The following is a 13,687-nucleotide window of genomic DNA, read 5'->3' on the forward strand; positions in this document are numbered from 1 at the left end:
ATTAGACCATGGACGGGATAGTACGTCATACGTGATCGGCCGCGCTCACAGGGGGAACGCAGCCGGGTGTGAGCTGATTCTCACAGCTGACACCCGTCACTAAGTGCCAGGACCGGTCACAGACCTCTCCCAGCACTTTAACCCCAGAAACACTGCGATCAAACAAGATCACAGCATTACTAGCATAACGCAGGGTCCCGATCGCTGCTATGGTAACCCGATGTCGTCATGACAACACCCGGGTCTCCAGAGCTGAGAAACTTCCTGTCATTGTCATGTGTATGTCAGGAATTCTCACAGGTCAGTGTATAGAAGCTGCAGTGCTGACAACTTCTATAGCATGCAGATTCCTATGCCATATAAGCGATCAGCCTGCAAAAAATGAGTGTCCCATAGTAGGACAAAGTAGGACAAAAGTTTAAAAGTAAGAATTAAATTAAAAAAAAAATAATTGTAAAAATACTTTAAAAAAATTTTTTTTTTTATTATATAAATATTTGAAAGAGAAAAAATGTAAGTAAAAGTACACATTTAGTATCACCGCGTCTGTAACGACCCGACCTATAAAACTGTCCCACTAGTTAACCCCTTTAGTGAACACCATAAAAAATAAACACGGTAAAAAACAATGCTTTATCATCATACCGCCGAACAAAAAGTGGAATAACACGTGATCAAAAAGACGGATATCGATAACCATGGTACCGCTGAAAATGTCATCTTGTCCCGCAAAAGACGAGCCGCCATACAGCGTCAGAGGAAAAATAAAGTTATAGCTCGCAGAATAAAGCGATGCAAAAATTATTTTTTATATAAAATAGTTTTTATTATATAAAAGCGCCAAAACATAAAAAGATATAAATGAGGTATCGCTGTAATCGTACTGACCCGAAGAATAAAACCGCCTTATCAATTTCACCACACGAGGATAGATGTAAACGCACCCCCCAAAAGAAATTCATGAAATGCTGGTTTTTGTTCATTCTGCATCTCAAAAATCGGAATAAAAAGCGATAAAAAAATGTCACGTGCCTGAAAATGGTACCAATAAAAACATCAACTCGTCCTGCAAAAAATAAGACCTCACATGACTCGGTGGGTCAAAATACGGAAAAATTATTCCTCTCAAAATGTAGTGATGCAAAAACTATTTTTTTTTCAATAAAAAGCATCTGCCATGCGCCCAATCAGTGGTTTACCCCCACATATGGGGTATCAGCGAACTCAGGACAAGTTGCACAATAACTTTTGGGGTCCATTTTCTAATGTTAAACTTGGGAAAATAAAAAATTGGGGGCAAAAAAATTCATTTTTATGGAAAAAATATGATTTTTTATTTTTACGTTTCTACGTTATAAACTTCTGTGAAGCACTTGGGGGTTCAAAGTGCTCACCACACATCTAGATAAGTTCCTTGGGGGGGTCTACTTTCAAAAATGGGGTCACTTGTGAGGGGGTTTCCACTGTTTAGGTACATCAGGGGCTTTGCAAACGTGACATGGCGTACGATCTAAATTCCAGCCAATTTTACATTGAAAAGTCAAATGGCGCTCCTTCCCTTCTGAGCTCTGCCATGCGCCCAAACAGTTGTTTACCCCCACATATGGGGTATCAGCGTACTCAGGACAAATTGCACAATAACTTTTGCAGTCCAATTTCTCCTTTTACCCTTGGTAAAATAACAAAAAATTGGATTTGAAGTAAATTTTTTGTGAAAAAAGTGAAATGTTCATTTTTTTTTTTAACATTCCAAAAATTCCTGTGAAGCACCTGAAGGGTTAATAGTCTTCTTGATTGTGGTTTTGAGCACCTTGAGGGGTTCAGTTTTAGAATGGTGTCACTTTTGGGTATTTTCTATTATATAGACCCCTCAAAGTGACTTCAAATGTGATGTGGTCTCTAAAAATAAAATGGTGTAAAAATGAGATATCGCTGGTCAACTTTTAACCCTTATAACTTCCTAACAAGAAAAAATTTTGGTTCCAAAATTGTGCTGATGTAAAGGAAACATGTGGGAAATGTTACTTATTAAGTATTTTGTGTGACACATCTCTCTGATTTAAGGGCATGAAAATTCAAAAGTTGGAAAATTGTGACATTTTCAAAATTTTCGCCCGGGCATTAACGTGCAAATCACCCTTGGGGGTAAAAGGGTTAAAGTCGAACATTATAGGAGAGGAATTTATGATATAAAAGTCAGCTTGTCAGTCTGGTGACATTATGTCTATGTCTTCAACAAAAAGAATATGGAGCAGAAAAAAATAAATATCTGACTAAGCAAACACAGGTCTAATGCGAACAATAGGCTTATGAGCCGCGGGTCACCGTGCCTTCGTATTACGGCTTATTACAGCCTTTCTGATATGATTCCACCGAACAAAACAAACAAGACGTCCCCTAAATCTACAACTAAACACATCAACCCTTCACCAACGCCACAGACAGCACTGTATGGAGCCAAAGGATTAACCATAATCTTATTGGTCTCCTTTATACACCACAGTCCTGATTATGGTCTGATGGTTTTATAAGTATATTATTCAGTACACAAACATGTATACACACATTCAGTAAATATATTAGTATATATATATATATATATATATATATATATACACACACACACACACACACACATACATAAGCATACATGTATACACTAGAGTTGAGCGAAACGGGTCAGTCAAATTCAAAAGTCGCCAACTTTAGCTAAAGTCGGATTTTGCCAATCGAAACCCGACCATAGCGTGAGGATGGCCATGAGGTCGCCGACCCGAGCGCCAAAGTCACGTTTCAAATAATGCTTCCAGCGCCTTTTCTCAGCCAATGATGGAGGACGCACACTGTGGGCAACGCAATGACATGGGCAGCCGGTCAGCACCATCTTTGAGAAGGGCATGCAAGTGATTGGCTGGCTTTGTGTGGAGTCACAGGGGGTATAAAAGGGCGTGCACGCCGACCGCCATCTTACTTCTGCCGATCTTACAATAGGGAGAGGTTGCTGGCTGCTGATTCTGAATAAGGGAGAGCGTTAGACAGGGAAGAAGAAAAAAAAATGCTTCTGCTGATAGTGCTTTTCACTGTACAGTTAGTGTGCAGGGACGGGAGGATTTTTGTTGTGTGCAGCAGCGCTGGTGGTGATTCGGCTGCCTTTTAAGGCTACCTGCTAGCTGCATTTCTGTGTGCACACTGCTTTTTTCAAAGCACTCCAACTTTTATTATTTTGTTCTGCTCAGTTACCGAATGTTCATTTTTTCACACACCGTCTAGCGGTGTACGCTCCTCACACACTACCGTGTACCGGCTGGTATCACGGACAAATACAAGCTGTGTGTGACTCTGGAAAAACAAACCGAGGAGATTTTCCATTTTTCCAGACCTACACCGTATAGAGCAGTCCGCTTTTCAAACAGTTTCGTATATCTGCTGTTTGATCACGGTCAAAACTATACAGAGACAGCGTGTCCCTCCGTATAAAAATAGACAGAGATTTACAATTTTCCATACAGACACCGTATAGAGCTGTCCGATTCTCAAACAGTATTGTATATCTGCCGTTCGCATTACGGTCACATCTATACAGTCAGCGTGTGACACTCCGTAAATACATATACGGAGATTGTTAGTTACACAAAAATCGTATACAGCTGTACACTTCTGATACAGTACCGTATCTGCTTGTTGGATTATGGTCAAATACATACTGGTAGAGCATCTGTGACTAACAAAATATATACATAGATTTAATTTTTTTAATACATCTTACACAGCTGGACGCTCCTCATACAGTACCATCTCTCTGCTGGTATTTTTGGTACAATTTCCCAAACATGAGGTACTATGGTGGAAGAAGCCGTGGACGTGGGCAGGGGGGTGCGGCTGGTAGTGATGTATTGGCTGGTTCTGGCAAAAGCACAATAGCAGCTAAGGCAGGAGGTGTTGAGCCTGCATCATCGTCTGGCCCAAGAAGACCTGTAAGGTTCCCTTTTCTTGGAGTAGGAAAACCACTTTTAAGGCTGGAGCATCAGGAACAGGTTTTGGCGTACATTGCCGAAACAGCCACCAGCTCTATTGCCTCCTCTTCTGAATGTTCAAAACCTGCAAGCACGGAGTCGTCAGTGCAGGGTTCTGGTCAGGAAAAACACCTTTTCTTGTGTCCTTCACCCCCACCAAAAGTTAAGGATGCGGTAGCCCACACTTCAGATTACTCTATGGAGCTCTTTTCACATACCATGCCTGGGTTATCCAGTCAAATCCTGAATTCCCCAGTCCAAGATGAATCTGACATGGAGTGCACTGATGCACAGCCACTGCTAGATGATTCTGCTGGTACATTGACCCAGAGCACTACATTGCCCTTGCAGTCTACTGAGCCAGAATCTGACCCTGATGAAACTCAGGTGCCCCTTCCCGCATACTATACCACCTTACACGGTGACTCAGAGGAAAGTAAAGAGGAAGGTGCAGATGACTTTGAAGAGGAGGGGATGGATGACCCAGTTCTTGACCCGGATTGGCATCCATTGGTGGAGAAGGGTGGCGCTGGCAATAGTTCAGATGAGAAGGATCCGCAGCAGGCATTGACATCGCAGCAGCGGTTATCTAGTAGGCCTGTAGCTGTCCAAAAACGTGGACCAAAAACTAAAAGAGTTGCAGGACAGCTTGGCCAGACGGTCACCTTAGTACAGTGTGCAAGGCCAGAAAATGTTTACCATATTAGGAAGAGTGCAGTGTGGCACTTCTTTGTCCAAAATCCTACTGATGAGGCAAAGGTTACCTGTAAGAAGTGCGGAAGGACCTTTAGCCGAGGTAAACAACTCAGAAATTTGAATACCAGTTGCATGCTTAGACATTTAACCAACATGCACTTGCAAGCGTGGACGGACTACAAAACCTCAGGTAGCACATCTGCACCTGCTCCGACTGAAGGTAGCCAGCAATGCTCCATCGCTTCCCCACTGTAAGACCACCGCCACCGTTAAGCACACCACCAGCACTAAATGTTGAGGTGTCGTCGCAAGGCCAAAGCACTCAGGGAATCACAATGGTTTTGCAACACAGCACTGAATCTAGGCCATCACCACAAATACCATCACCAACCCCCTCTCACTCCATCCGGTCCACCGCTACTTCCCCCATATGCAGCTCTCCAGTCCAGCTCACCCTACCAAACACTCTGAGTAGGACTAGAAAGTACTCATCCTCTCATCCGCATACACTGTTTGAACGCCTACATTGCCAAACTAATCTCATTAGAGATGATGCCCTACCGTTTGGTTGAAAGCTAAGCTTTCCGCGAGCTCATGGCCTATGCAGTCCCACGCTATGACCTACCCAGTCGGAACTTCTTTTCTTGAAAAGCCATCCCAGCCCTCCACCTGCATGTGAAAGACCGCATTGTCCATGCACTCAAGCAATCAGTGAGTGGAAAGGTGCACCTCACAACAGATGCATGGTCCAGTAGGCATGGCCAGGGCCATTACGTGTCCATCACTGCGCACTGGGTTAATGTGGTGGATGCAGGCTCCACAGGGGACAGCGGCGGTGGAACAGTGCTGCCTAGTCCACGGTATAGGAAACAGTTGGCTGTAGGCTTTCGACCCTCCTCCTCCATAAGCGAAAGCTCGTCCAGAGCGCAGTTGCACGGGCACGCCATCCGCAGCTGCCAGTATTGCACACGAGGTGTCCCACTATTGAACAGCTATAGGTAAGTGTCAGCAGGCTGTGTTAAAGATGATGTCTTTGGGTGACAACAGACACACCGCGGAGGTACTGGCCGACTACTTGCAGCGACAAACTAAGTCATAGCTGGGCAGTCTATATCTTGAGGCAGGCAAGGTAGTCAGTGATAACGGCCGTAATTTTGTGGCAGCCATAGCCCATGCAAAACTCACACACATACCTTGCCTGGCTCACACTTTTAACCTGGTGGTGCAGTGCTTCCTCAATAATTATCTGGAGCTAACATCACTGCTCCATAAGGTGCGAAGACTGTGCTCGCACATCCGTCGCTCAGCCGTATTCTCGTCGTATGCAGAAGCTGCGATTGCTCCACCTCCCCAAGCACCGCCTAATCATAGACGTTGCAACAAGGTGGAATGCCACCCTGCACATGGTTGAGAGGCTGGGCAAACAGAGGCAGGCTGTAATGCATTTGTGGAAGGATACACGGGCAGGCAGTTTGAGGGAAGACATGGAATAGTCGGGTGTGCAGTGGTCGAAGCTGAAAGACCTCTGTAAAGTCCTTCAGTGTTTTGAGGAATGCACACGGCTGTTAAGCGCAGATGATGCCATCATAAGCATCCCACTTATGCATCTGCTCATGCAAAGTTTGACGCACATTAAGGATCTGGCATCTGCAGCGGAGTAGGAGGGAAGCCGTGCTGACAGTCAGCCATTGTCTGGTCAGGGAACTGTCCTGGACGAGGTGGAGGAAGAAGAGGATGAGGGGGATGATTATTTTGGGCAGGAGGATGCTTCTCAGGGGGCAAGAGAAAATGTTGGCGTTTCAAGATCAGGTAGTGTTTGTGCGTGACTGTAGGGATATGGATTTGCCAGAAAGTGCTCCTCTACCCAGCAGTGGCAGTGCATTATTGACACCTGGAATATTGGCCCACATGTGCAATTATATACCCAAAATAGACCACTTAAAAATCAATCTTACTAAGATATTGTTAAATTGAAATTTTTTTTATTATTATTAGTTGGAGACACCAACAAAAAATATAAAAGACAATTATATTAAAAAAAGCATATAAGAGGAAACAGGCCAACATACACTATTAAATTGTAATAATCCATGACCAGGCAATATAGTTTTTCCAAAAATATCCAATGCTCGTGTGCAAACTATTATAAACATACTATACCAATAATATATCAAGTGTCATTATATACTGATTATAAACAATTCCATAAAGTGCATTTCTAAATATAAAGTAAATCTAAATCATAATAATAACATAAGATAAGTCTCAATCATGATAAGCAAGAGTTACTTTAACCAACCTGGATTCATGTTCTGTATGTGGACGCTGTGACCCCACACTCCAGCGCGCGTTTCACACGTTTGCTTCCTCAGGGAGTGATGAGGTAGATTAGCAAAGCGTCTTTATATAATGAACATAATTAGTTTGCAGACCAATCATAGGCGCCATACGGCGCATCGCAAACTGCCACCTGCGGCGCTCCCGCCGGCTGTCTCGCGGTCACGTCACTAGAAGGCGCGATCGCGCCGCCCATGACGTCACAAGCGAGGCCTCCGACTGGGCATGCGCCACCAGTGGAAGGAAGCGATGCGCACAGTACCAATATGGCCATATTAACAATGGGCACGTTTAAGGGCAAATTTATCACAGATGCATTGCAAATGGAACTCCAAATTAGGCATACACCATTAATGAAAAACATACAAAGAAGAATCATTATAATGAGTGCATATAAATCACTCATAATTACATAAACTAACAAAAGAAAAATACTGCCCATGTGGACTCATTTACATTGGGCTTACATCACGTCAACTTCGAGTACGGATATTGGAACATATCAAGGACATTAAATCTGCCAGACTTACTGATTTGGATGGATTATATAAGGAGGATGTAACTAAATTGAAGACCTTACCCGCTCATTATCGGGAATTCCATCCATCAGGAACTATTGATCTTCAGGTTCGAGGCATTGATGTGATACATTTAGGTATTCGAGGAGGAAACCTTATGAATAAATTGGCCCAAAGGGAATGTCGTTGGATCACCACCCTTAGAACAATGAAACCACATGGTCTCAATGACCAATGGGGATTTTCCAGTTTTTTATAAAAATGGGTTGAGTAGAGTATTTCCTTTTTGGGGGGGATCTCTGGGCTGCTGCTTTCTGTGTTTTTATGAATGTGTTTTTATGTATGTTATCAATTATGTATGTGTGTGTATGAGTGTACAGTATATGTATTTTTGAAATATTGGTTATGTCCCTGTAATATTTGGATTCTTTTCCCCTTTTTTTAAACAGAAATTTTTTTATTTTAGTGGTGGGATTAGTGAAGCTTTATAATAATAGTCTTGGTTATATATTTCTGTGATATTTAAATATATTATTTTGTTTCATAATATAGTATTGCAGTTTCCCTTTTTTCGGTTTTGTGAAGATGTGATGGGAGGTGTCACAGAAAGAAGAAGATTTTTTTCAAAAAAGTTTTTTTTGGTATGGAAGAAATCTTCTAGTCCATATCAAGAATTGGTGGCTTGGATTTGGATGAAAGAAAATTCCAAGAGGCGGAAGATGGAATAATAAGAAGAAACACTATTTTATTTTATATATTGCACTTTATATATTACACTTAATATTGTGATATTGTGATATAATATATTCACTGCTTTATGCACTTTGTGCACTATATTGTGTTGGTATTTTTTGCACAATTATGGAAAAATAAATTCCCTTTTTTTTATATATAAAAATTATTTTATTTATAAATTTTTTTTATGTTTGACAATATTGTGATTTAATTATGTTTATTATGCATACTTATTGGTTTATGCACATTGTGTATTAATGATGTGTTGGTAGTATAATTTGCACAATTTTGGCACTTCAGTATTTTTCTTTTGTTAGTTTATGTAATTATGAGTGATTTATATGCACTCATTATAATGATTCTTCTTTGTATGTTTTTCATTAATGGTGTATGCCTAATTTGGAGTTCCATTTGCAATGCATCTGTGATAAATTTGCCCTTAAACGTGCCCATTGTTAATATGGCCATATTGGTACTGTGCGCATCGCTTCCTTCCACTGGTGGCGCATGCCCAGTCGGAGGCCTCGCTTGTGACGTCATGGGCGGCGTGATCGCGCCTTCTATTGGTATAGTATGTTTATAATAGTTTGCACACGAGCATTGGATATTTTTGGAGAAACTATATTGCCTGGTCATGGATTATTACAATTTAATAGTGTATGTTGGCCTGTTTCCTCTTATATGCTTTTTTTAATATAATTGTCTTTTATATTTTTTGTTGGTGTCTCCAACTAATAATAATAAAAAAAATTTTCAATTTAACAATATCTTAGTAAGATTGATTTTTAAGTGGTCTATTTTGGGTATATATTCTATTGTGTCTACTTAAATAAGTTATGATTATAGTAATTGTAGGGTGAATATAATTGCCTCTTTTTTGTTTGGAATAAACACGTCAGATTATGCCTTGCGGATCCTAAAAAGGGACCCCCGCATTGCCAAAATGATGAAGGATGACGACTACTGGCTGGCCAGCATCCTCGATCCACGCTACAAATGCAAATTACACAACATCGTGCCACAGGAGAACATAGAGATAATATTGGCTAATAAACAAGCAACTCTGCTAAAAGGGTTTGTTTGAGACTTTCCCAGCACACAGCAGCGGTGTTGGTTCTCCCACGAGCCATAGTGGGCACAATGGAAGGTGTTGGTGGTGCACACAGCCGAAATGGCGTTGGAGACGGGTTTAATGACCATGTTGTGGACTGATTTCTCAAGTACCGCTCACACAACTGGTAATACTGCATCGATGGAAAGTGACAGGAGACAGCAGTTGTCAACTATGGTTACAAACTACTTTTCCTCCCATATCGATGTTCTCCCTCACAGGTCATTCCCCTTTGACTATTGGGCCGCTAAACTGGACACCTGGCCTGAATTGGCACAATATGCCTTACAGGAGCTCGCTTGCCCAGCTGCAAGTGTGCTATCGGAAAGAGTCTTCAGTGCAGCTGGATCAATCCTGACAGAAAAAAGGACCGTCTGTCAACCCAAAATGTTGATGATCTATCCTTCATTAAAATGAACCATGCATGGGTTTCCAAGGATTTTGTCCCACCTTCCCCTGATGACACATAGGGTGACAGAAAAATGTCTCGCTTTTGTCCTCCTCTTCCTCGGACTTGCCCAATTCCGCCATTTGCAGCTGCTGAATGTCCAGCCTACACATCAACATATGCCATTTTTTTAACCTCCCTAACTGGTCTGCCCCCCCCCCCCCCCCAAGTGCTGGGGTCAACATCTGGCACACCCGGGCAAGTGCCTTTGCTCTGAACAGGTGGATGGGCCCACTGATGGCCGACAACACTGGCACAGGGCCCCTCATAGTACAATAGTGTCTCTGATGGTGGGGGGGTCCACTCCCCGTCAGACACACCAGCGTACTATGAGGGGCCCTGTGCCAGTACCATCGCCCATGAGTGTGCCCCCCGCTTGGTCATGGCCACAGCACTTGCAAGTTGCAATACTTACCGCTCCCTGCTCCACCGCTGTGTAGTCTGGCCAGTTAAATCCTTCACAGGGACGGCCACTAGAAATTTGGTGTATTGATCGATGATGGTTAAAATGTAGCTATGGCCTGTCCTGCTGGCCTCTACCTTCAGATGATCATTGGTTACCATTTGTAATGGACGTCAACTTACAAGCGGATGCAGTGGTGGTTTATAATCACCTTTCACAGTTGATAGTCATAGACGTGTGACATTCCTGCCACCATTTTTCAATGTCTCCTCTCATGCCAATCCAATAGAATCGCCTACGGCCTGTGGCTTCTGTCTTTTGCCCTAAAAAAATGACTAGACACATCATGATAGGCAGTGAGGACCATGTCTACATCTCTCCCTCTGATCACAATTTGATGGAGACGAGTAACGATGATGTGATCCACGCTACTGCGATAAAGCAATCCTTTCTTCACAAAGAGCTATTTTCGCTGTCTCCACAGACACAGTAATTGAGGGTCTGCATCGCCTCTGCAACATCTACCGGGATGTTTTCCCACGATGAATAATTCCAAAATTTCTGCTTACACTCAACTTTCCGTCTGTACTTGTATCCATGTAGTTTCCAGTAGCAGAGAGTCTGGACTGGCTTACTGAGATTGAAATATATACGAAGATTTAAAAGTACAACACTGTATACTGGTGTATGCTTCGAATACCTTTCCCTTTTTCTACTTTTTAAATTCTGGTGTAATACATACTGAGCCTGTGTCTGTGTCTGACTCCGGAAGTATAGACGGAAATTTACAATTACCCCTAGACTGGATACACCTGGTATGTGCTGATACAGTACCTTTGTTCCAAATTTTTTATTACGGTATCATCCATAGTGAGTGAGCGTGTGTGGTTTACATCTTATATATATATACGGTGAATCGGAAATACCAATTTTTACCCTATACTCGATACAGCTTGTATCTTGTTATACAGTACCTTTGTTCGACAATTAATATTACGGTCAAATCCATACTATGTAAGCGTCTGAGATTGACTATGTATACGGAGATTTCAATTGTACCCTATAATATATATACTTGCTATCTTGTTATCCAGTACCTTTTTTACAACATTTTTTATTAAGGTCAAATCCAGACTGAGTGAGTGGCTGAGGGTGACTCCGGAAATATATACCGAGATTTCAAATTCGGCCAACACTGTATACAGCTGTACGCTTCGGATACAGTAACCTTTTTTGCTATTTAGATTCTGGTGTAATCCATAATGAGCCTGTGAACGTCTGTCTGTTACTCCGGAAATATATTTGGAGATTTAAGATTACCCCAACACTGTACACAGCTGAACGCTTGTGTTACATTACCCATTTACAGATTTTCATATTCTTGTGCAATCCATACTGGGCCTGAGAGTGTTTGTGTCTGCCTCCTGAAATATATACGGAGATTCAGAATGTTTACACTATACTATATATACCTGGTATCTGGTGATACTGTACCCTTTTTCAACTTTTTATTTTATTGTGTAATCCATACTGCACCTGTGAGCGTCTATGTATGACTCAAGAAGTATGTACAGAGATTTACGGTTATCCCTAGACTGTATAGAGTTGTACGTTTCTGATAAAGTACCATATATCTGCTGGTATTTTGGGTCTATTTTCCAAAACATGAGGAACTATGGTGGAAGGGGACGCGGACATGAGGGGCCACCTGGTACTGATGGTGGTGGTGCAGCTGCTGGTGGTGTCAAAAACACAATAGCAGCTAAGGCAGGAGGTGTTGAGCTCTATCGCCTTCTCTTCTGAAGTTTCAAAAAATGCAAGCACCGTGTCGTCAGTGCAGGCTTCTGGTCAGGAGCAACCCCTTTCCTTGTGTCCTTCACCCACACCAAAAGTGAAGGATGCGGCAGCACACACTTCAGATTACTCCATGGAGCTCTTTTCACATACCATGCCTGGGTTCATTAAAAATGGGGCCCATCATATACTGGAGCATTCCAAATGGGGGACATTAGACACTGGAGCAGCATTTACGGGGCCCATTATACACTGGAAATTTAGATATGGAGCCCATTATATATGGAGCATTATTAGGGCCCATCATACACTGGAGCATCATCCATGAGGCCCATCATATACTGGAGCATTCCAAATGGGGGACATTAGACACTGGAGCAGCAATTATGGGGCCCATTATACACAGGAGCAGTAGAAATAGAGCCCATTATATATTGAGCATTATTTGGGCCCATAACACACTGGAGAATCATCCATGGGGCCCATCATATACTGGAGCATTCTAAATAGGGTAGATCAGACCTGGAGCAGCATCTATGGGTCACATTATACACTGGAGCATTAGAAATGGGGCCATTATATATGGAGCATTATTTGGGCCCAAAACACACTGGAGCATCGTCCATAGGGACCATCATATACTGTAGCATTATGTGGAGCTTATCATCTACTGTATGGAACATTATATGTGGCCAATTATTCTGTATGGATAAATATATGGGGCTCATTATTCTGTATGGCGCACAATGCGGTGGCCATAATACTGTATGGAGGAATATACTGTCCTTTTTTGAGCTATTGTACAATTTAAAATAGATCAGTCACGTAAGCAGTGAAGTATTTGTCTTTGTAACTATACCTATATTTCTGTGCCGTATCGGAGCATCATGAGTTGTGGTATGTGTTAAAGGGGCGCACTGACACTCTTTGGCCCAGGGCCCACAAAAACCTGGAGCCAGCCCTACCCCCCCACAACTTTAGCCAAATAACCCCGTTTTCAGTGCGTACCTAGTATTATGAAGTAAATTAAGGTTTACAAGCTTCAGGAATAAGAATTGATGTTTTTGGCATTGAAATGGGCACTGTAGGTGTTTCCTGTCCTCCACTCACTGCCGACTTTGCTTCCCCATTGACTTGCATTGGGTTTCGTGTTTCAGTCGGCCTCCGACTTTTCCCTATGGTCGGCCGATTTAGTTCGACTTGACTTTTGCGAAAGTTGGGTTTCATGAAACCGGACTCGACCCTAAAAAAGGCAAAGTCGCTCATCTCTAGTATACACACATTCAGTAAGTATATTAGTGTATGTATATATATATATACGCGCCTTATCGTGTCTGTCTGTAACCGAAATCGCGGGCCACTGATTGGTCACGGCCGCCAGGCCGCAACCAATCAGCGACAGGCGCAGGCCTTAATCTGTCAAAAAAGAGAATTAAAATAAAAAGTTATTCTCACCTTCCGACGGCCTCCTGTCTTCTTTCCACGCGCCCGGCCTCGCGTTCCCAGTAATGCTTTGCGGCTTAGACCGCTGATGACATCACTCTCACGAGAGCGAGAAAGAAGACGTCATCAGCGGTCTAAGCCGCAAAGCATTACTGGGAACGCGAAGCCGGGAGTGTGGAAAGAAGACAG

This window comes from Dendrobates tinctorius, unplaced genomic scaffold, assembly GCF_039654945.1.
Source record: "Dendrobates tinctorius isolate UK_male_01 unplaced genomic scaffold, ASM3965494v1 ptg000356l, whole genome shotgun sequence".
NCBI lineage: Eukaryota > Metazoa > Chordata > Amphibia > Anura > Dendrobatidae > Dendrobates > Dendrobates tinctorius.